Here is a 23689-nt window from a genome sequence, read left to right as displayed (position 1 = left end):
CAAAATTTCAAGTTTTGTATGGTTTATTTATGATTCTTGAAATTTTTGATATGAACATTCATGAACTTATGAGTTTAGAAGATCATAGGAATTATTTGTAACTTTCTTGGTAGTTTAATTCTTAATCTTGATGTGTTTTAATGGAATCCATAATTTGTACTCAAGTTATGGATTACCAAAAGTCACATTTTAAAGTCCATTATTAAACACATAGGTTACATAAAATGAAAAGATTCTCATTTTATTAATCCATTAACTCATAAGTTATGAGAGATGAAAACTTTTGAAAGTTACAAAACTTGCCCTCAAGTTTTGGAACATGTAAAGTCACTTTAAAAACTTTAGTTCCAACCACTAGAATTTTAAAAGTTAAAATTCAACCATTATACTTTATAATATTATAAGTTAATAATATATATATATATATATATATGTGTGTGTGTGTGTGTGTGTGTGTGTGTGTGTGTATAAGATCAAGTCGTTTTACTGTTAATAGGCCTCATTCATAAAGTCGGTCCATAAGGGGGTATAAGGTTGTTGCCTATAAAATGGCAACTTAATGGGTGTCCACTCTCACCCACCGCTTCCTTGGCTGGTGGAGGGTTGTCAGCTAAACGGGTAGGATAATGACTTTAAATCCTCATTAAAAGTATGATGAATCTAAAGTAACTAAATGTTTTTATAAATTCCTTGTCTTAGTTACTTTAGGAAAATGTGAATAAGGTGCTAACCCATGAAATTACACTTTGCACTTTGCTGAAACTCATTATCGGAGTGTATGTGGTTAACCGGCACACTAACTTTGACTTTACAAGGTAGACAAATGGTGACTTAAGGTTTATCATAGGTCGGTGGAGCGCGTGTGGTTAACTGGCACATCGATTGAGTGATAAACATTGAGGGTAGCAAGTAATTTGCATGGTTACTTCACACCTTGTGTTGTGATCCTCGACATCCTAGTCACAAAACTTGAAGGGCACACTCGAGATTGAAACATGCCATTGAAAAGTTCAATGAATCTCAAATAATTTAGGAGTTTCTAAACCAATTAAAACCTAATAATTTATTTCGTTTTTCATGGTGGAAGTTGGTGAATCGTCATTCACCTACCTTCAAATATTTTATAGCTTGGATTACGACATCCCTCTTCTAAGTTATAAAATATTGTGTTAGGTCCTAGCCTTAATATAACATTTGGGTGTTTTATTAAGGACTATATTTATATCTAATCTAAACTTGTCTTTCTTCTTTTCAGATGTCTTCCAATAATGATGCTTCTGGCTCAAACTGTATCGGCTCCTTCTCTCTCTCATGAACCTTTGTGGGAGAGTCATCTTTGATGGTTCTAACTTTATGGATTGGATCTGGAACATAAGGATGGCCACTTGTTATGAGGACAAGGAATATGTCCTCGACAAGGAGCTACAGGAAATTGATGAGTCCACTGTTACTCCATAGGAGATCGCTGACTTTAGGGCACATGAGAAAGATGCCACGAAAGTGGCGTGTATCATGTTGGCCACCATGACAGCCGAGCTCTAAAAGTCCTATGAGGACTACTACCCTTTTGAGATGCACCAGGATTTGATGGACCTCTACCATCAAAGTGCTCGTCAGGAGAGGTATGGCATCATCTGCTCCATGATAACAACTGAATGAAGGATGGTGAACCCATCACGGGCCACTTGCAGAAAATGCAAAGGTATGTGGACCGTTTGCTGAAGCTAAATGTGAACTTCCCTGAGGAGTTGGCAATTGACATCATTTTTCACTCCTTACCTTCTTGTTTTGATCAATTACGAAAGACATACCACATGAACAAGGAGGTAGTTACACTCAGAAAACCTTAAGAAATCTTGAAGACCACCGAAAGTGGTCTTAATGGTAAGTCAATTGTTACCACTCCTACTCCTACCGCAACCCCTGTCTTGGCAATTGGGCAAGGCAAAGGGAAGAAGAGGAATATCCCCTCTAAGGGTACCAAGGGAAAGTACCTTGAAGGCTCCTCTTCAAGTGGAACCAAGAAAGGTTCCGTCACTCCTTCTGCCAACCCTAAAGAGACTGAATGCTTCTATTGTCATGAAAAGTCGCACTGGAAGCGAAACTGCCCAAAGTACCTTGAAGATGTTAAGGATGAGAAAGTGAAACCCAACCATGCAGGTATTTACACTATATTGTCTAATAACTCACCCCATTCTAATTCTTGGGTCCTTGATACCGGTTGTGGTATTCATATTTGTTTCTGATTTGTAGGGACTAAGAAGAAGTGAGGATGTGGAGCATGGGTAGATAAGCTTAATCATGGGGAATAGGAAAGCATCACCTGTCACCAAGATTGGAGTTTATACTTTGTTGCTAAGTAGTGGGTTAACATTAGATTTGAATAAATGTTGTTACTCGTCTGAAATGGCAAGGAATATTATTTCCTTTCATGCTTTGTATAAACAAGGGTTTACCTTTTCTTTTGATAATGAATATGGTAGTATTAATGCTTTCTTTAATAATGCTCATTATTTTAAAGCATTACCTTGTGATGGTGTGTATGAAGCTGTGTCGGTGGTAGATAACCTAGGAAATAATGTGGTGTGTATTGATTCTTCCACTAACTTGGATAAAGCATCATTGTGGCATTGTCGTCTTGGACATGTAAGCAAGAAACGCATAGGCCAACTCCAAAAGGATGGAGTCTTGGAGTCATTTGACCTAAAGCCAGATGATAGTAGTGAATCTTGTCTACTTGGAAAAATGACAAAATCACCTTTCACTAGTTCTTGTGCTAGGGGTGAGGATTTGTTGGATCTGGTACACACAGATGTGTGTGGACCCTTCAGAACCACCAAAAGGGATGCTAACCACTTCTATGCGACTTTTACTTATGATTATAGTAGATATGGATATGTCTACTTAATCAAGCATAAGTCAGAGACCTTTGAAAAGTTCAAAGGGTTTAAGCAGGAAGTGGAGAATCAATTGGGCAGGAACATTAAGATGCTTGGATCTGATCGAGGTGGTGAGTATCTTAGTATAGAGTTCCTTGACTATCTTAAGGAATGTGGGATTGTCTCAAAAGTGAAACCTCCTAGGACACCACGACTTAATGGTGTGGCTGAGAGGCATAATCGAACCTTGTTGGACATTGTTTGTTCCATGATGAGTCGAGCTTCGCTACCAATCTCATTCTAGGGGTATGCCTTAGAGACTGCCACCCATATTCTTAATCTCGACCCTACCAGAAAGGTTGCCAAAACACCTCACGAGATGTGGACCGGGAAAGTTCCAAATCACGACCACATCAAGATTTGGGGTTGCGAGGCTTTCGTAAGGTGCGAGACTCACAACAAGCTTGAACCTTGAAGTGAGAGGTGTATTTTCATTGGCTACCCACATAAATCCTTCGATTATCTCTTCTACAGACCCAGTGATAATGTGGTATTTGTAGCAAGGAGATGAGTCTTTCGCGAGAGAGAGTTCATAAGCCAAGGAAACAGTGGGAGGCAAATTGATCTTGAAGAAATTCAAGAGTCAAGTGGTTAAGGAACCTCAAACCCTAGCAATCAACCTGAGGAGGAAACTCATGTTGATCCAATTGATGAGTCTGTACCTCTGAGGCGTTCCACAAGAGTTAGGAATGCACCTAAGCATTACTATGGTTTCCATATTACTGCGGAAGGTGATACATTGATCAGTGATGACACACTGATAGGTCTGGATGAACCTAACAGCTACACGGAAGCCATGGCAAGCCCTAAGGCTGCTAAATGGAAAGAGGCTATGGACAACGAGACACAGTCCATGTATGAAAATCAAGTTTGGAACTTGGTTGACAATGTACCAGGTCGAAAGACAGTTGGGTGCAAATGGATCTTCAAGAAGAAGACCGACATGGATGGTAATGTACACACTTATAAATCACGACTGGTTGCAAAGGGCTTTTCTCAAACTCTGGGAGTTGATTATGATGAGACCTTTTCACTAGTAGAAAAGATTAAATCTATTAGGGTTATGTTAGCTATTGCTGCATTTCATGATTATGAAATATGACAAATGGATGTCAAAACCGATTTCATTAATGGAAAGTTGGCTGAGGATGTTTACATGAGTCAGCCAGAGGGTTTTTTCAACACAGAGTACCCTGATAGAGTGTGTAAGCTTGAGAAATCCATTTATTGATTGAAACAAGCACCTCGCAGATGGAATCTTTGTTTCAACGAGAAAGTCAAAGAGTTTCGATTTTCGAGGAGCGAAGATGAATCTTGTGTATATGTCAAGGCTAGTGGGAGTATAGTTAGCTTTTTGGTACTGTATGTAGATGACATACTACTCATGGGAAATGACATCCCAACTCTGCAGGAAGTTAAATCCTGGCTTGGGAAGTGTTTCTCTATGAAGGACCTTGGAGAAGTTGCCTATATTTTAGGGATAAGAATTTTGAGAGGCAGGAGTAAAAGACTAATTGGACTTAGCCAGAGTACCTACTTGGATAAATTGTTGAATAAGTTTAGCATGTAGAATTCCAAGAAAGGAGAGTTACCGATCCAGTGTAACGCCATATTGAGTAAGACTCAGTGCCCGAGTACAGAGGCTGGGATAGCTGAGATGATTCGAGTACCGTATGCTTCCGCTATAGGCTCGATCATGTATGCTATGACTTGTACTCATTGTGATGTGGCATTCACATTGAGCATGGTCAGCAGATATCAGGGAAACCCTGACACGGCTCACTGGACTGCGGTAAAGAATATTCTCAAGTACCTGCGGAGGACTAAGGACTGGGTTCTTACCCTCGGTGGGAGTGATGACTTGAGTGTAGTAGGGTATAGTGATGCTAGCTTCCAGACTGATAGGGATAATTTCCGCTCTCAATCAAGCTGGGTCTTTACCTTAAACGGAGGAGAAATTACTTGGAAAAGTTCCAAGCAGGAGACAGTGGCTGATTCAACTTGCGAATAAGAGCATATAGCATGAAGCGAGGCAGCAAAGGAGGCTGTATGGCTAAAGAACTTCATTGGAGACCTTGGAGTTGTACCAGCTATAAAGGAGCCTATGGAAATTTTCTGTTATAGTGAAAGTGTAGTTGCCTTAGCCAAGGAACCAAGGGATCACTGAAGATCCAGACACATCGACAGAAAATACCATTTCATCATACATCGAATAGAAGAAGGACTCCTCATGGAATAGAGAGTATCATCGGATGAGAACCCAACAGATCCCCTCACGAAGGGATTGGGTAGGGTTAAGCATCTCTAGCATGCGAGGCGCATAGGGCTGAAGGATGATATTAGTTTTAGTAGTTAGATAGCTCTTGAAATTTGTAAAGTGTAATTGACATTTGATGATGAATAAAAGTTGTTGTTTATTTATGATTAAAGTGTTGCTATCTTTTGTCAATCGTTTACTATCATTTCATTTTGCATGTTTTTGTTGGATTAGTGTCTAAGACTGTAACTATATTTGGTAAGTACTTGACCCGGTTGTGCATGGTCCTTTTGGGTTGCCTTCACCATAGCAACTTGACAGGATGATTTGTTAAGAGAGAAGAGATATTATTGTTAATATATTATGAGAATAATATATTAAAGGAATAATAATGTTATTTGATTAATATAAGTCATATATTAATTGAGAATTAATTTGATGACTTAAAGAGGTTAACTGAATAAAGGGGCATAAACTGTCAAATGTATGATAGTGGTGTTTTGGGCTATGTATCCTTATGGATATAAGGGTGGACAGATTTTAGGGTTAGGATACCATAAAATCGTCCAAGCCTAATATCTAGGAGGATCTTGGATTGCTTAGGGCCTAAGTTATTGAATTACGGTTAAGGGTAAAACCCTAGTAGCTCATAGTATAAATAGATCCCTTGGGTGAGGGAAATCGGCACTCATGCAAGGCAAGGAACCCTAGAGCCGATTTCTCACCCTCCTATCTCTCTCTCAAGATCATCCTCTTGCTAGTTGGTGTTTGTAAGCCATTAGAGGAGTGCCAATTATGACTCTAAGCTCCAAGAAGAAGAAGTATCAAGCAAGTAACTCAAGGTATTGTTCTAGATCCGATTTCATATGATAAGATTCAATTGTTTACATTAGATCTAGAATTATAAGTCTTGGATACAATGCATGTTCAATTAGAGAAACCTAGATCCAAGCATTAGGGTTTGCATGTGCACATAGGAAAGTTCTTATGGCTTAAACCCATCAGTGGTATCAGAGCTTTCATTGATTTCTATTGAATTGATGCATTGGTTGATTGCTTGTTGCTTGAAAAATTCAATTTTTGTGATTCTGTCTGATGAACTCAGCGAGTTTCACTGTGGACTGGACGAGTAGCTCCAACTCAGCAAGTCCATAGAGTAACTCGGCGAGTTCGAGCGTCAGAAGGAGGTAGTTTCGGGATTTCTTACTGTTTTACTTGAGGAAACTTGCCTTAACTGTTTTGGGTCATTAAAATCCGATTTTAATCATATATATGAGTATATTCTTGACCAAACAAAAGATAATTACCAATTAGTTGAATAATAATTTCCTTATATGATAATAGGTGATTATTCGAATTGAATTGGTGAATTGTCTTGCAAGTAATATTAAATAAGATCAAATTGAGATAATCTAATTAGTTGATTTATATTATTTGCTATTTGATCCTCATGTTTTGAAAAGTTTAAAACTTGTCCTCAAGTTTTGAAATTTAAGTTTTGTGATTAAAAGTTTAATTTGAATCATTTAAATTTCAAACCCTAGAATTTTACAAGTTTAAAATTCAACACTATACTAATATATTATTACAAGCTTTATATATATATATATATATATATATATATATATATATATATATATATATGATTAAAAATGCTAGTCTTACCGTTAGTAGGCCTCATTCACGAAGCCAGTCTATAAGGTGGGTATAAGGTTGCTGCCTATAAAATGGCGCTTAATGGGTGTACACTCACACCCATCACTTGCTTGACTGGTGGAGGGTCGTTAGCCGAACGGGTAGGATAAGGCAAACCTCTTCTCATTAATAAGTATAATGAATCTATATAAAGTAACTAAACGTGTTTCATAAAAATCCCAATCTTAGTTACTTTAGGAAAAGTGAATTGATGCAATCCCATGAAATTACACTTTGCACCCTTGCTAAGAAGGGTGATTCTTTGTTTGTCATAGTTCGGTGGAGCGTGTGTGGTTTACCGGCACATTGAATAGGTGATTGTAACAAAGAAGGCACCATGTAGATTTGCATGGTTATTCACACCCGCTTTGTGATCCTCGGCATCCCAGTCACAAACTAGAGGGGCATATCGAGATTTAAACAAGCCATTAAAAGGTTCAATGAATCTCAAAGAAATCTAGGAATTCTCAATACATTTAAAACTTAGGCTTATGTTTTTCATGGTGAAGAATTAGTGAATCGTCATTCACTTACCTCCAAATTATTTGCATGTTGGATCATGACATCCCTTTTCTAATGTGTAAATAATGTTGTTGGGTCCTAGCCCTAAATTTTCATTTTGGGTGTTAATTGGGGACTTAATTCTAATCAACTTTGTTCTTTTCTATTTGTAGATGTCTAACGAAAACAACGCTGCTGCTAGCTCATTCACGCTAATGAGCCTTTGTCAAAAGTGACTTTCGATGGATCGAACTTTGGCGAATGGATAAGATACATTCGCATGATCGCGCGTTACGAGGAGAAAGATTATGTTCTCGATGAGAAGCTCGAGAAGATCAATCCAGAAACTGCTATACCCGAAGAAATGGCTGTGTTTGAGACCCATGAGCGTGATGCAACGAAAGTCCATTGCATTATGATAGCCACAATGAACTCCGAATTCCAAAAGTCCTATGAGGACATGTATCCTTATGAGATGCATCTAGACTTGATGGAGAGATATCACCAAAGCGCGAGGAAAGAGCGCTGTGAGATCATAACGAATATGATCACTGCTAAAATGGGAAGTGGAGAGTCTCTAACCGTGCACTTGCAAAAGATGCAAAGGTATGTTGATCATCTTCGCAAGTTGAATGTCAACTTTGGGGAAGATTTGGCTATCGACATTGTTCTTCACTCCTTTCCCTCATGCTACAACCAATTTAGGATGACCTACCACATGAACAAGGAAGAGGTCACCCTAAGCAAGCTCCAAGGGCTCTTAAGGACTGCTAAGAGCAACCTCAAGGACAAGTCTGTTGCACCAACTCCCAATCCACCTGTAGCTCCTGTTTTGACTATTGGGCAGGGAAGGGGCAAGAAGAGGAAGGCTTCTTCGAAGAACCACCACAAGGGAAAGTCCCAAGATGGTTCCTCTTCTAGTGGGACCAAGGTTGATCCTGCTAAGCCCAACCCAAACCCAAAGGAGGCAAAGTGCCATCATTCCCACAAAATAGGGCATTGGAAGAGAAGCTGCTCGGAATATCTGCAAGCCATCAAGGATGGAAAGATCAAGACATCTTTCGCACGTATTTACATAATTAAATCTAATGATTCATCTCATTCTATTTCTTGGGTTCTTGATACAGGGTGTGGTTACCACATTTGTTCTGATTTGCAGGGACTAGGAAGAAATAGGGATGTGGAGCTTGGAAGAATAAATCTAATCATGGGGAACAGAAGATCGTCGCCTGTTACCAAGATTGGAGTGTATTATTTAGTGCTTAGTAATGGATTGAATTTAGATTTAAATAATTGTTGCTACTCACCAGATATGGCAAGAAACATCATTTCTTTTCATGGTTTATTTAGAAAAGGATTTAGATATTCGTTTAATAATGAGAATGGTTCAATTTATGCTTATCTAAATGGTGTTTTATATTTTGAAGCAATGCCTTGTAATGGAATTTGTGAAACTGTTATGGTTGTAGATAACCTAGGAAATGATGTGCTGTGTATGGATTCTTCCAATAGTATGGATAAAGCATCCTTGTGGCATTGCCGTCTTGGACATGTCAACAAGAAGCGCATAGCCCAACTCCAAAAGGATGGAGTGTTGGAGTCATTCGACCTTAGGGAAGATGACACATGTGAATCTTGATTACTTGGAAAGATGACCAAGTCACCCTTCACTGGCACTTGTGAGAGGGGTGAGGGTTTATTGGATCTCATACACATCGACTTGTGTGGGCCCTTTAGATCCACCACAAAGGATGGGAACCGCTTATACGTGACTTTCACCGATGATTATAGTAGATATGGATATATTTACTTAATCAAGCACAAGTCAGAAACGTTTGAAAAGTTCAAAGAGTTCAAACATGAAGTGGAGAATCAATTGGGCAGGAAAACCAAGATGCTTCGATCCGATCGAGGAGGAGAGTACCTAAGTCTTGAATTCCACAACTATCTCAAGGAATGCAGAATAGTTTCGCAATTGACGCCACCTAGGACACCGCAATTGAATGGTGTGGCAGAAAGGCGTAATCGAACCCTGTTAGACATGGTCCGTTCTATGATGAGTCGTGCTTCACTACCTATCTCATTCTGGGGGTATGCCTTAGAGACTGCCGCCCATATCCTTAACCGAGTCCCTAAAAAGAAGGTTGCCAAAACACCTCACGAGATGTGGACAGGGAAAGCTCCCTCGTTGGCACATATCAAGGTTTGGGGCTGTGAAGTTTTCGTAAGATGAGAAACTCATGAAAAGCTCGAACCTCGTAGTGAGCGGTGTATTTTCATCGACTACCCGCAAAAATCCTTTAGATATCTCTTCTATAGACTGAGTGACAATGTTTTCTTCGTTGCGAAGAGAGGGGTTTTCCGAGAGCGAGAACTCATAAGCCAAGGAGACAGTGGGAGGCAAATCGATCTTGAAGAGATTCAAAAGTTGAGCGATGAAGGAACCTCTAACGCTGGCACTCAACTCGAGGAGGAAACTCCGGTTGAACCGATTGACGAGTCCTTACCTCTTAGACGTTCCGAAAGAGTTAGAGTTCAACCCTAGTTTTATGGTTTTCATATTACTACCGAAGGGGACACGTATATTAGTGATGGTACACTAATAAATATAGATGAATCTAATAGCTATAAGGAAGCCATGGCAGGCCCAGAGTCTGTAAAATGGAAAGAGGCGATGGATAGCAAGATTCAGTCCATGTATGACAACCAAGTTTGGAATTTGGTTGACAATGTGCCCGAACGTAAGACGGTTGGGTGCAAATGGATTTTCAAGAAGAAGACCGACGTGGATGGGAATGTGCACACGTATAAGGCACGATTGGTGGCGAAGGGCTTTACTCAAACTCCCAGAATTGACTATGATGAGACCTTCTCACCAGTTGCTAAGATAAAGTCTATTAGGGTGATGCTAGCCATTGCTGCATTTCATGATTATGAGATATGGCGAATGGATGTCAAGACCGTTTTTCTTAATGGGAAGTTAAATGAGGATGTTTACATTGCTCAACCAGAAGGTTTTGTCGATTCGAAGCATCCCGATAGAGTGTGCAAGCTTGAGAAGTCCATTTATGGACTTAAGCAAGCATCTCGCAGGTGGATTCTTTGCTTCGATGAGAAAGTCAAAGAGTTTGGATTTGTACGAAGCGAAGATGAATCGTGTGTATATGTCAAGCCCAGTGGGAGTATAGTTAGCTTCCTCATTTTGTATGTCGATAACATACTGCTCATTGGAAACAACGTCCGGACTTTGCAGGAGGTTAAGTCCTAGCTCGGGAAGTGCTTCTCTATGAAGGACCTCGGAGAGGCTTCCTATATTTTGGGAATAAGGATAGTGAGAGAACAGAGTAAGAGACTAACAGGACTTAGTCAGAATACTTACTTGGATAAACTACTAAAACGTTTTAGTATGGAAAACTCGAAGAAGGGAGAACTACTGATACAAAGTAATGCCAAATTGAGTAAGACTCAAAGTCCGAATACAGAAGTTGAAATAGCTGAGATGAGCCGAGTACCCTACGCTTCCACAGTTGGCTCAATCATGTACGCTATGACTTGTACTCGCCCTGATGTGGCCTTTTCTTTGAGCATGGTCAGTAGATATCAAGGGAACCCTGGCAGATCTCATTGGATTGCGGTCAAGAATATACTTAAGTACCTTCGGAGGACCAAGGAATGGTTTTTAGTCCTTGGAGGGAGTGATGACTTAAAGGTGCGAGGGTATAGTGACGCCAGCTTCCAGACCGACAGGGACAACTACCGTTCGCAGCCGGGCTGGGTCTTTACCCTTAATGGAGGAGCAATGACCTGGAAAAGTTCCAAACAAGAAACTGTAGCTGATTCAACGTGCGAATCAGAGTACATTGCAGCGAGCGAAGCATCAAAGGAGGAAATGTGGTTGAAGAACTTCATTGGTGATCTTGGAGTTGTGCCTACCATAAAGGAGCTTATGGAAATTTTTTTTGATAATGAAGGAGCAGTTGCCTTAACCAAGGAACCGAGGGATCATGGTAGATCTCGGCATATCGACAGAAAATATCACTTTATTAGACATCGAGTAGAAGAAGGACACCTCGTAGTAAAGAGGGTATCGTCATAGGATAACCCAACAGATCCGCTTACAAAGGGACTGAGTAGAGCTAAGCATTTGCAGCACGCTAGGAGCATTGGGCTAAAAGACGATATTAGTTTAGATTAGATAGTTTTAGAAACATGTAATAGATAAATGTAACTGACATTTGATGATTAAATAAAGGAGTATTATTTATAAGTAAAGCTACTGTCTTATGTTAATTGTTTAACTATTGTTTCACTTTGCATGTTTTGACTTCCTGAATAATTGAGTTATTAAGAATAATCGAATTATTCAAATGGTCCATAATCATTCATATGTTGGAAGTAGGTATGAATGAAGATTGTCATGAATTGGTGTGTAGATTGTCTAAAAGGTATTAGATATAGCAAAGGTTTGCTGCAACGTTCATGAGTGCTTATGAACAAGTTTTGAGCATTGGAATAAACCTGCGCTTGCTGGAATCACTTTATGGAATGTGACGCAAGTGATCGCAAGACGATAATATCATATGGTCTTAAAATCTAGATATATGGTTTATTGTTTATTAATTGGTTATGCATTGACAATGCGAAACCGCATTAGTAAATTGATGTCATAAAACGCATTGTTGTGTATGATTGATTAGTTAATAATAAATGCATATAAGTCAAACTTTATATGTTACTTTTATCCTAAGAGGGTAAAAGCGATATCAGGGCCCCTCGATGATTTGATTTGACTTATGTGTCGGGCCCGGTTAGGACTGAATTGATGTGTTCAATCAAGTTCTATGTCAAATGAATCTGAGATCGAGAAACCAACTGCTGGACAATAAGTTTCATGAGATTGTCCGCACAATATATAAACAGAGGACTGTACGATCCCTTATCCAAAGGACAGGATAGTGATAAGACCAGAGTTTGACAACGTCTTTGAGAGCTACGATTGCTAATCGGATTGTGTTTGCATATATAGTTACTAGACTTATCCAAGTGGGAGACTGTTGGATTAGTGTCTAAGGCTGTAACTATATTTGGTAAGTACTTGACCCGGATGTGCATGGTCCTTTTGGGTTGCCTTCACCATAGCAACTTGACAGGATGATTTGTTAAGAGATAAGAGATATTATTGTTAATATATTATGAGAATAATATATTAAAGGAATAATAATGTTATTTGATTAATATAAGTCATATATTAATTGAGAATTAATTTGATGACTTATAGAGGTTAATTGAATAAAGGGGAATAAACTGTCAAATGTATGATAGTTGTGTTTTGGGCTCTATATCCTTATGGATATAAGGGTGGACGGATATTAGGGTTAGGAGACCATAAAATCGTCCAAGCCTAATATCTAGGAGGATCTTGGATTGCTTAGGGCCTAAGTTATTCAATTAGGGTTAACGGTAAAACCCTAGTAGCTCATAGGATAAATAGATCCCTTGGGTGAGGGAAATCGGCACCCATGCAAGGCAAGGAACCCTAGAGCCGATTTCTCATCCTCCTATCTCTCTCTCAAGATCATCCTCTTGCTAGTTGGTGTTTGTAAGCCATTAGAGGAGTGACAATTTTGACTCTAAGCTCCAAGAAGAAGAAGTATCAAGCAAGTAACTCAAGGTATTGTTCTAGATCCGATTTCATATGATAAGATTCAATTGTTTACATTAGATCTAGAATTTTAGGTCTTGGATACAATGCATGTTCAATTAGAGAAACCTAGATCCAAGCATTAGGGTTTGCATGTGCACATAGGAAAGTTCTTATGGCTCAAACCCATCAGTTTTGACTTCGAGAATAATTATGTTATGGTATATCATATTATTCAAATTTTCCACAGTCGGTCATATGTTGGAAGTAGATATGAATCAAGACTTTCATGAGTTGGCTTGTAGATGTATAAGTTGTTGGACATAGTAAAGAGGTGCTACAACACTCATGAGTGCTCATAAGCTCTAAGTATTGGATTCAACCCACGCTCACTTGTATCACTTCATGTAATTTATCTCGAGTGATCGTGAGATGGTAATATCATAAAATTCTTCAAAACTAGAGATATGAGTTGTTGACTATGAGTTGGTTATACATTGAGTGTACAAAAACGCATTGGTAAATCGATGTTATAAAACGTGCCTTTGTGTATAATTCAACGAGTAGTAGAACAAGCATATGAGTCGAAATTTATCTTTTCCTTCTTGGATTAGAAGAGATATCTGGGCCCCTCGATGATTGTGTTTTGACCTATGTACCGGGCCCGATCAGAACTAAATTGATGTGTTCGATTAAGTTCTATGTCAAACAAATCGGAAATCAAGAAACAAACTGCTGGACAATAAGTAAGACATGCTCCATGTATTTGTCTGGCTGATATCTAGAACAGACGATTATATGATCACTTATCTTAAATAGCGTATCATCATCATCCCAATTCCGCGAGACCTTGAAAGAGCTACGATTGCTGATCGGTTCCTAAAGTCATTCTTGCGGTTACAGTTATTAGACTTATCCAAGTGGGAGACTGTTAGATTAGGTGTCTAAATTCATAACTATTCCTGGAATGTACTTGACCCGATTAGCATGGTCCATTTTGTAACACCCAGTTCCAGGTATTCATTTAATTAAGTCAATTTTATAATTTTACCCTTGGACTCGACGAGTTGAAGGCCCAACTCGTCAAGTAAGATCGAATATGGGTCGGGAACTAAGTAGTCTACTCGACGAGTCGGAGGACCGACTCAGCGAGTAGGCGCTGTCTGATGAAAACCCGAATTTCAAGGGTTTGTCGCCCTATATAAAGAACATAACGCCCCTATGACCTCCCTTATCACTCCCTTAACGTCTAGAAAACCCTAACTGCCACCTTTGAGCCTTGTGAGTATTTGTGTGCCATTTCATGAGCTACCTTGTGTGTTTGAAGTTTGGGTGAAGAAGAGGAAGAAGGAGGAATTCAAGAGGAGATTTCGGATCCAGAATCAACACCAACTTCTCCTCATTTTCTCACTTGACTTATGATTTCCTAGATCTTCTTGTGTTTATTTTGGGCCTTGAAGCTTGATTCTTGGGATTTGGATGTCCCAAGTTGATACACCTTCAGATCTGGACCTTGAAGGGTCCTCATGGCATAAAGTTGCCATCTTTATGGCCATAAGAACCCCCATGCATGCTATTACCCCCCCCCCCCCCATTTGACTCTTTAAGCTCGAAATCTTCATGCAAGCACGTAAAGTTTCTGACTTTACGTGATATATCGGCCTTAGGAGCCCAGATATACCTTGTGGTTAAGTTTTGCACATCATAAATCGACTTATGGACTCGATCATTCGTAGACTTGACGAGTCCATTTTGGGACTCGGCGAGTCATGTGTTGATTACACAAATCAGTTCGAGGTTCAAGGGAACCCAGTTGAGTTTAGAAGAGATTAGATGAGTCCAGAGGAGTGACTCAACGTATTTGGACATAGCCATAGACTGAAAACCCTAGGACTCGGCGAGTCCAAGGCAATCACCCAACCCGTAAGATAGACTCGACGAGTTGTTCATACAACTCGGCGAGTCACAGACTAGACATGTTCATATGATGAAGATACACTCGACGAGTTGTTCATAAAACTCGGTGATTCGGTTAAAGGTTGTCCCGATATCATGAATAAAGGAGTATTCGTCGAGTTCTTGCTAAACTCGGCGAGCAGAATCGAGTTGAGGACAAATGAAGGACTAAGGGACTCGACGAGTTGGCTGGCTAACTCGGCGAGTCGGGTCAACTAGAAGTTGACCTTGACCGGGATGTTGACTCTAGCCAAGGGTAAAATGGTTATTTTACCCTGACAAGTTATCAGTGTTTTGACTAAGTGTCATTGTGGAAATTATAGTCGGGGAGTCGCCGAAGCAGCAGTCAGACATTTCCCGCTCAGTATTTCAGTAGTCAGCTACGCGAGGTGAGTTTCCTTCCAGTAGGAATGGGTCTACGGCCACAATTTCGGCCCATTTTGATGATAGTAGTTCCGGACTTGGGTCCGATGTCGGGGTAGTCCCGAGAAATAGTTTGTATGCTTGATGTCTTTGTGATTCATGCATGTATATGTGATTTTGTGATATGTTACAATCATGTTTATGCTATGTTCAGTTTATTCTGGACTTCGGTCCGATGCAGCGGGCAAGGCCCTAGTTATTCTGGACTTCGGTCCGATGCAGTCGGTGAGGCCCTAGTTAGTCCGGACTTCGGTCCGATGCAGCGGGTAAGGCCCTAGTTATTCTGGACTGGGGTTCGATGTAGTGGGCGAGCCCCTAGTTAATCTGGACTTCGGTCCAATGCAACGAGCAATGCCCTAGTTATTCCGGACTTCGGTCCGATGCAGTGGGCGAGGCCCTAGTTAGTCCGGACTTCGATCTGATGCAGTGGGCGAGGCCCAGTATTTGCTTTATATATTATTGTATGGTATGTGGTAGTTTGGGGGAGCTCACTAAGCTTAGTGCTTACAGGTTTCAGTTTTGGTTTCAGGTACTTCCACTAGCAGTAGGAAGGCCTCGGGATGATCGCATGTCATACACCACAATCTTCAGCCTGGGAGTTTTACTCTGATATTTTTATCTGACATTTGACATGAGATTTGATATATGATAGATATTTTGATATTTTGAAACAGTTAGTTTTTGATTTTATACTTTGGTAATGAAATGATGGTTTTAAATGATGTTTTAAAAATGAATTATTTTGGGTTGTATTTTTGTGATGTTTCAAGTTGGTATCGGAGCCTTGGTTTGCGGGATTCGAGCACACTTTCGAGTGTGTCTGAACTCAGACCTAGGAAGTGGTATAAAGTTTTTAAAAGAAAAGAGTTTTAGAAAAAGAAAAAAAAATTTAGAAGGAAAAGAGTTTTGAAAAGAGAAAAGGGTGTGGTGCATGCAATCAGCCGAGCTCAAGTAAGTACTCCCAAATTACTCATACAAGTTTATGCTATTTTATGATTATCAGCTTAATTAGAATAGCATGCTAGATTAGGACTAAGGATCTAGGAAGGATGCCTTATGTGCCTATTATATGTGTTCCAGCTTTATGAGAACTGCATGCTAGTACAAAATTGTCAGTAAGATAGCTAGAATAGTATATGTTTGCTTATGTGTACTCGATGCTCGAATGCTGCTTGCTTTGTGCTTCTAGGAGTCTTAGTTACCTCTTACTAACCAGTAAATGAATATGTATGTTACATATTGTAAGGATTAAATAATTTCAGAAGGTTAGGTCTAGCTCTATTGTGAAGCTCTTGTTTGAGTTTAACCGTTGTAGGGTAGGATCTTTCATTCGAAGATTTATCTAGTCTTAGTGATATGTAATAGTGTTCACGAGCTAGTTAGGGAGAGGTAGCCGGGACTTCTTATGCAGCTGATGGCGAAGAGTGGAATGGTGATTACCCTAGGGCAAGCCTAGGATGAGAGTAGCAGAGAGCAGTAGTAGTAGAAGGGACTTGGTGGAGTCAATGCAGTTCTTGAGGAAAGTACGGATAGATGTGGAAGGTAGTATGGGCCTGTACTACTGAAAGCAGAGGATCCTTACTCAAATCAAGGAAGGATGAGAAAAGACCAGGGAACTCGTAGTAGATATGATCCCTCGAGTTATAATTGTATTCTGACGTTTGTCATTATGTGTTTTTAGAATGGTGGTTTTACGCCCTAGACAATCAGTTGGCAGTTCAGGTGAGGGATCAGGTTTAGGCTCGGGGGCCGAGCAGCTAGATGAGCAGACTAGGGAGTTCCTCTCTGTAACGCCTGTGTTTCGGGCTTGCCATTTGTAGCAATTTAATAGTCTAGGTTGACCTTTGTAACCCATTTTGAAATAATAAAAGTGTATTATTTGAGTATTATGTGTCTTGTGCTTAATTGCTTAATTATGTGGTTTGATTAATTAAGAATAAAAATAAGCGTCAAAATTTAAGTGTAAAATAAACTTAATATCTTTGGTTAATGTTGTAGTAATTGAAACGAGGTTTCCGAATATATATAGAACGCCCAAATCTGACTTCGTATGAGGAAGTTATGATTTATCGAAGTTCCGGCTTAGCGATATACAGCCTGTTTTACTCGATTTGAGATCGAGCGGTTGTTAGCCAAAGCAATCTAAATGAGAATCGAAGATCTCATTGTTGGTATTGAAACGATAAAAAGTTAGGCAAGAACGGACGTCAAACGAAGAAGTTATGAATTTATAACGAAAGTTTCTGTCCCGGCCTATTAAAAATAATTAATAAAAATAAAGTCAAAATTAGCCGACGGAGTCTAAACGAAAGTTGTAGAGCGTGGTCTCACCTTCGCGTGGATATGAAGAACGTCGAAAACGGAGTTCGTATGAAGAAGTTATGAATTTACGAAGTTTATTAATCATTTTGTATTTATTTTTAATTCAAAATTCGGAAGCATTATCCGAACGAGTCATTGATCTGATCCGAGGTACGCGCCGCGTACTCGAGTACGCCCCGCGTACTCCGAGGGTGTCAACATCGCAGCAAGTGGCTTCGGATGACGCATGCGCTTACGAACATTGGAGCAGTACGCGCTGCGTACTGCTGTACGCCCCGCGTAATTGAGGCTTCCAGCCTCTATATAAAGGATCCGAAGACAGCCTTATTTGTTGTTCATTTTCTTCTCTTCTCTCTAGTCTTTTGCATCGTTTTTCGTGCCGAAGCTATCCCGAAGCCCCGATAATATTCCCGAGTCCCGAAGCAAGTCCCGAGATCCCGAAGATCCCGAGAAGTGCAGTTCCCGAGTCAAAGCTCTGCCCGCGAGAAGTTCGATTTTCGAGGAGATCTTCCAGATCTGCTGAGGAATACTACTTCTATAAGCCGTAGTGTTGTCCGATCATCTTCTGATCAAGTGAGTGTATACTACCTTTCATAAACACAATAATAATACGAGTTTGGTTCGAGTGTATTAATTATATTGTTGTTTATAAGTGTGAGTGTGTAGTTATTTTCTTCTAATACAATAATACGAAGTATTTTATATAAAAATACGTGCTATGTGTATATATTTGGTTGTATTATGTGTGAATGAGTATTCACTCTCTTCTATCTTACAGATCTGCTTATTTCTTTATGAGATATGTGTTATGTGTGTTGTGCCTCATCTGTTATGTGATATATGTGTTGATTAAAGCATGCTATACAGGTTTTCTTTAAACTATGTATACAAATGTATATTTTTATCTACTAATATGTTGGGTAGAACATGGGTAGACAGTTGGTGTGTAATAAACATATGAGAGGCCTCGTTGTTGTTTGATTGAGTCATCTAGCGGAGTTTAGATGACGACCACTGGCTATTCTAGACAGTCTTGTGGAAACATTAGCAGGTTCGCCACCTGTAGGTGTTAATGAACTTGGGTGTTCATTCGCTGTACTCCATCCCCCTCATGGTTGCCTTATTTGACTTATATTGTTGAGGTACTCCCGAAGCATGTGTTGTCGCCCCGATGAAATATTCTTAGACTAGGTCCCTTATGTTAGTTGTTTTAGGGACATTAAAGTGAGAATAACGGAAATGGGTAATTGGGTTATTGTTGGTTGGTGAAAATTAAATATGATATTTATTGTGGGTTGAAAACCCTATATGCTCACCAGGCTCCCAAGCCTGACCCACTCAGTTTTAAATTGTATTACAGGTAGTGGCGGAAGGGCATGAGATGGATGAACCATCAAGTTGTTTTGTTTACAAGTCTGCATATGTTTATATTTGTTATATGACTTGTAATGTATTCGTTTATGCTTATTGGTCTGTATCGGAACATGACACCCCGAGTTTTGATTATAATGAAAATACATTTCTTTTATGAAATGCTTCGGTAAACAATGTTTTATCATGTTTTGTTTTTGGGAACAAATTCCGCAACTCTTTCAAATCAAAAGGATTTACTCTGAAAATATTTAAAAGCATAAATGAAAATCGGTCTTTTCTGGCCGAGATTTTGGGGATGTCACAGTTGGTATCAGAGCATTAGTTTAAGCGAACTAGGAATTTGTAGGATTTCTAGACTTAAACTTAGAATGCTAAGTGAAGTTTTGAGATGTGTGTCTGTTGTGATTTAGACACGAGCACTAGTTTATTTTAGGAAAGTTGCCTAAAATGCTTTATGTGCTAAATGTTATATGTTGCCATATATGATATTATTTGTTCGGATCTATGGTCTGTTGCCGACCGGATCTAGAAACCTTATGTGTGTAGGATTCTAAGCGTACGTCTACGATATTAGAACTAGCATGTAAACGTTTCGGAGTGATAAGGATGATTCGAATACCTATCATGATTGAGGATCTAATTTCACCTTATTCGGTGTGTAGATCAAAATGGTGAGAACAAGAAGTGGAGTTGGAAATGCTGACGAAAACAGGAATCAACCACCAGTGATTGAGCCAATACCTGTCGTAGCAGCAGCACCTGAGCCAATAACCATGGCTGGTGTGCAATTGATGATTCAGACGATGTTGGATCGTCAGACGGATGAAACTAGACGGTTGCTTCAACAAAATCGTGAAGAACTGTCGATTCGTGTGGAAGAGCCTGAATTAAATGAAGGGCACTCGGAAGGTGGAAACTTCAGTGGGTCTATTGGTCAAGCCAACCCACCGATAGTTAGGCAAGATAACCATGAAGGAAGGAATGATGGAATGGGATGCAAGTACAAGGACTTTTTGACTTGCAAACCATCGACCTTCAATGGAAAGGAGGATCCGATTGGGGTTATGGATTGGATCTCCGAAATGGAGTTAGCCTTTATGACATGTGGTTGTAGAGGCAAATTGCAGACTATCTATGCCGTGCGTCAATTCCGAGGTGGAGCCGTTCGTTGGTGGAACACTCTAGGGAAGACCTTAAGCCCTAATGAGCCACTACAATTGACATGGGCAGAATTCTTGGTGCAGTTCAAGCGTAAGTTTTGTTCGGCTCAAAATCTGTTGGAGTTGGAGAATAAGTTTTTGACATTGACGAAAGGTAGCATGTCAGTTGATGAGTACACCAATAACTTCACCGATAAGATGGAGTTTGCCTTGCGTATCGTTCCAGACGAGCTGACAAAGGTGGATCGGTATGCGAAGGGACTTCCATGGGAGTACGAGGTGCCAGTACGTCAGGCACTTACTCTAGAGGCATCTATCTGGGCTGCCAAGTCTGTGGAGAACATGATCAAGGGGAGAACCACCGTCAAGGTTGAGGTTGGTGAGAAAAGGAAGTTTGAAGGAACATCTGGTTCCAGTAAGAAGAGCAAATTTTCGAAATCTGATTCGAAAAAGTTTGGGGGAAAAGGAGGCGAAGCAAAGTGGTGTGATAAGTGTAAGAAAAAGCACTTTGGAAAATGTAGCGAGGATGTGACCTGCTACAAGTGTGGAAAGGTTGGACATTTTGCCAATGAATGTCCGAACAACAAAAGGATGTGTTTTGGGTGTAATGAAGAGGGGCATATTTTGAAAGACTGTCCGAAGAAGAAGAAGGCAGCTAGGCCCAACATTTCACCAAAGCCGAAGGCAAGAGCCTTCCAGATGACACTTGAGGCTGCTAAAGATGAAGCTGATGTCGCTTCAGGTACCTTTCTCGTAAATGATTTACCTGCTCAAATTTTGTTTGATTCTAGAGCCAACTACTCCTTTATTTTGCATGAGTTTGGTAGAAAGCTAGCTTTGCCTATTGATAGACTAGATGATGCTTTATTAGTCGAAGTAGCTAGTGGCAAGTTTGTATCAGTTAGTCATCGTATGAAAAACGTCTTGATCGACCTTAATGGGAATAAGTTTCACGAGGTGTTATTGCCTATCGAACTTAATGGTTTCGACATCGTCTTGGGAATGGATTGGCTTGGCGCCAATGATGCCGAAATTTTATGCAAGAAAAAGATAGTTAAAGTAAACCCGCCTGGAAAAGATTCGTTTATGGTGTATGGGGACAAAGGCAGAGTGAATTCTGGAATCATTTCTCTAATGAAAGCCAGAAAGTGTTTGACCAAGGGATGTACATCATATTTAGCATTCGTGATTGATGCTAAGAAAGAAAAGAAGGTGATGCAGAGTATTCCAGTGGTGTGTGATTATCCGGAAGTATTTCCCAAGGATCTTCCTGGATTACCACCTGATAGACAAGTGGAGTTCAGAATAGACTTGTTACCAGAAACCACGCCAATAGCAAAAGCACCTTATCGATTAGCACCGACGGAGATGAAGGAGCTAATGATGCAACTTCAGGAGTTATTGGACAAAGGTTTCATTAGACCTAGTTCATCGCCCTGGGGAGCTCCGGTGTTATTTGTGAAGAAGAAAGATGGAAGTATGAGAATGTGCATCGATTACAGAGAGCTGAACAAGGCAACAATAAAGAATAGATATCCGTTGCCGAGGATTGATGACCTGTTTGATCAATTGCAAGGTTCGAGCTATTTCTCGAAGATCGATCTTAGGTCAGGATATCACCAGTTGAAAGTAAGAGAGCAAGATATCGAGAAGACTGCATTCAGAACTAGATATGGACACTACGAGTTCTTGGTAATGTCGTTTGGACTAACCAATGCTCCAGCAGCGTTCATGGATTTGATGAATAGGGTTTGTAATCCTTTCCTTGATAAATCCGTGATAGTGTTCATAGACGACATTCTGATCTACTCGAAAAGCCAGGAGGAGCATGGCAGACACTTGCGAGAAGTGTTAGAAGTCTTGAAGAAGGAGAAGTTGTATGCAAAGTTCTCCAAATGTGATTTTTGGATTCGTGAAGTCCAATTCTTGGGTCACGTGGTCAACCAAGAAGGGATATTGGTTGATCCAGCGAAGATCGAAGCTGTGACGAAGTGGGAACAACCGAAAAGTCCCACGGAGATTCGAAGCTTTTTAGGATTAGCCGGATATTACCGAAGGTTTATCCAAGGTTTTTCTTCGATTGCTACTCCATTAACAGCTTTGACCCACAAAGGAGCTACTTATGCTTGGAGTGAGAAGCATAAAGAAGCATTCGAGAAGTTAAAGAAGAAGCTATGCGAGGCACCGATACTTTCTCTACCTGATGGAGTTGAAGACTTCGCTGTTTATAGCGATGCGTCTGGTGTTGGATTGGGTTGTGTTTTGACCCAAAGAGAAAATGTGATAGCATATGTGTCTCGACAGTTGAAAGAGCATGAAAAGAATTACCCGACTCACGATTTGGAGTTGGCAGCGGTAGTTTTCGCTCTGAAAATATGGAGGCATTACCTCTATGGCACGAAGTGCAAACTTTTCACTGATCATAAGAGTCTCCAATACCTCTTTAATCAGAAAGAATTGAATATGAGGCAACGACGCTGGCTAGAATTACTTAAAGACTACGACTGCGAGATACTTTACCACCCCGGTAAAGCTAATGTTGTTGCTGATGCTCTCAGTCGGAAGGTCAATCTTGAAAGGAAGAGACCGAGAGCATTGAGAATTGAAGTTTTCTCGACCATTGTGGAAAGTATAAAGAAAGCTCAAGAGGAAGCTTCTGAGAAAAACGACCGAAAGGAGGAACGTTTGGGTAAAACGTTGGTGTTTGGTACTAACGGTCATGGACTGAAGGTATTCCAAGATCGTATTTGGGTACCTAAGTCAGGAGGAATTAGGGATCTTTTGATGGAAGAAGCTCACAAAACCATGTACTCAATTCATCCGGGTAGCACTAAAATGTATAGGGACCTGAAACCCTACTACTGGTGGCCGACGATGAAGCTTGATGTTGCAAAGTAGGTGGCCGAGTGTGTGACTTGTGCGAGAGTCAAGACACAACATCAGAAACCGTACGGGAGTTTAGAACCTTTGTTTGTGCCTATGGGTAAGTGGGAAGACATTGCTATGGATTTTGTCACTAAACTGCCCAGAACAAAGAATGGTCACGACATGATTTGGGTGGTCGTTGATCAATTCACTAAGAGTGCGCATTTCATAGCGGCCAGGGAGAAATGGTCTATGGAAAAACTTGCAAATTCTTATGTGAAGGAAATTGTGAGGCTTCACGGTGTTCCGTTAACGATTGTATCGGATCGTGATAGCCGTTTCACCTCAAGGTTTTGGAAAAGTCTACAAGAGGAAATGGGTACCAAGTTATGTTTAAGCACAACTTACCATCCGCAGACTGATGGTCAGAGTGAAAGAACAATACAAACACTTGAAGATATGCTGAGAGCATGTACCTTGGAATTCCTAGGTAATTGGGATGAACATTTACCGTTGGTAGAATTTTCCTATAATAATAGTTTTCACTCGAGCATTA

Source organism: Lactuca sativa, chromosome 3 (genome assembly GCF_002870075.4).
Source record: "Lactuca sativa cultivar Salinas chromosome 3, Lsat_Salinas_v11, whole genome shotgun sequence".
Taxonomy (NCBI): domain Eukaryota; kingdom Viridiplantae; phylum Streptophyta; class Magnoliopsida; order Asterales; family Asteraceae; genus Lactuca; species Lactuca sativa.
This window is presented reverse-complemented; position numbering follows the sequence as displayed.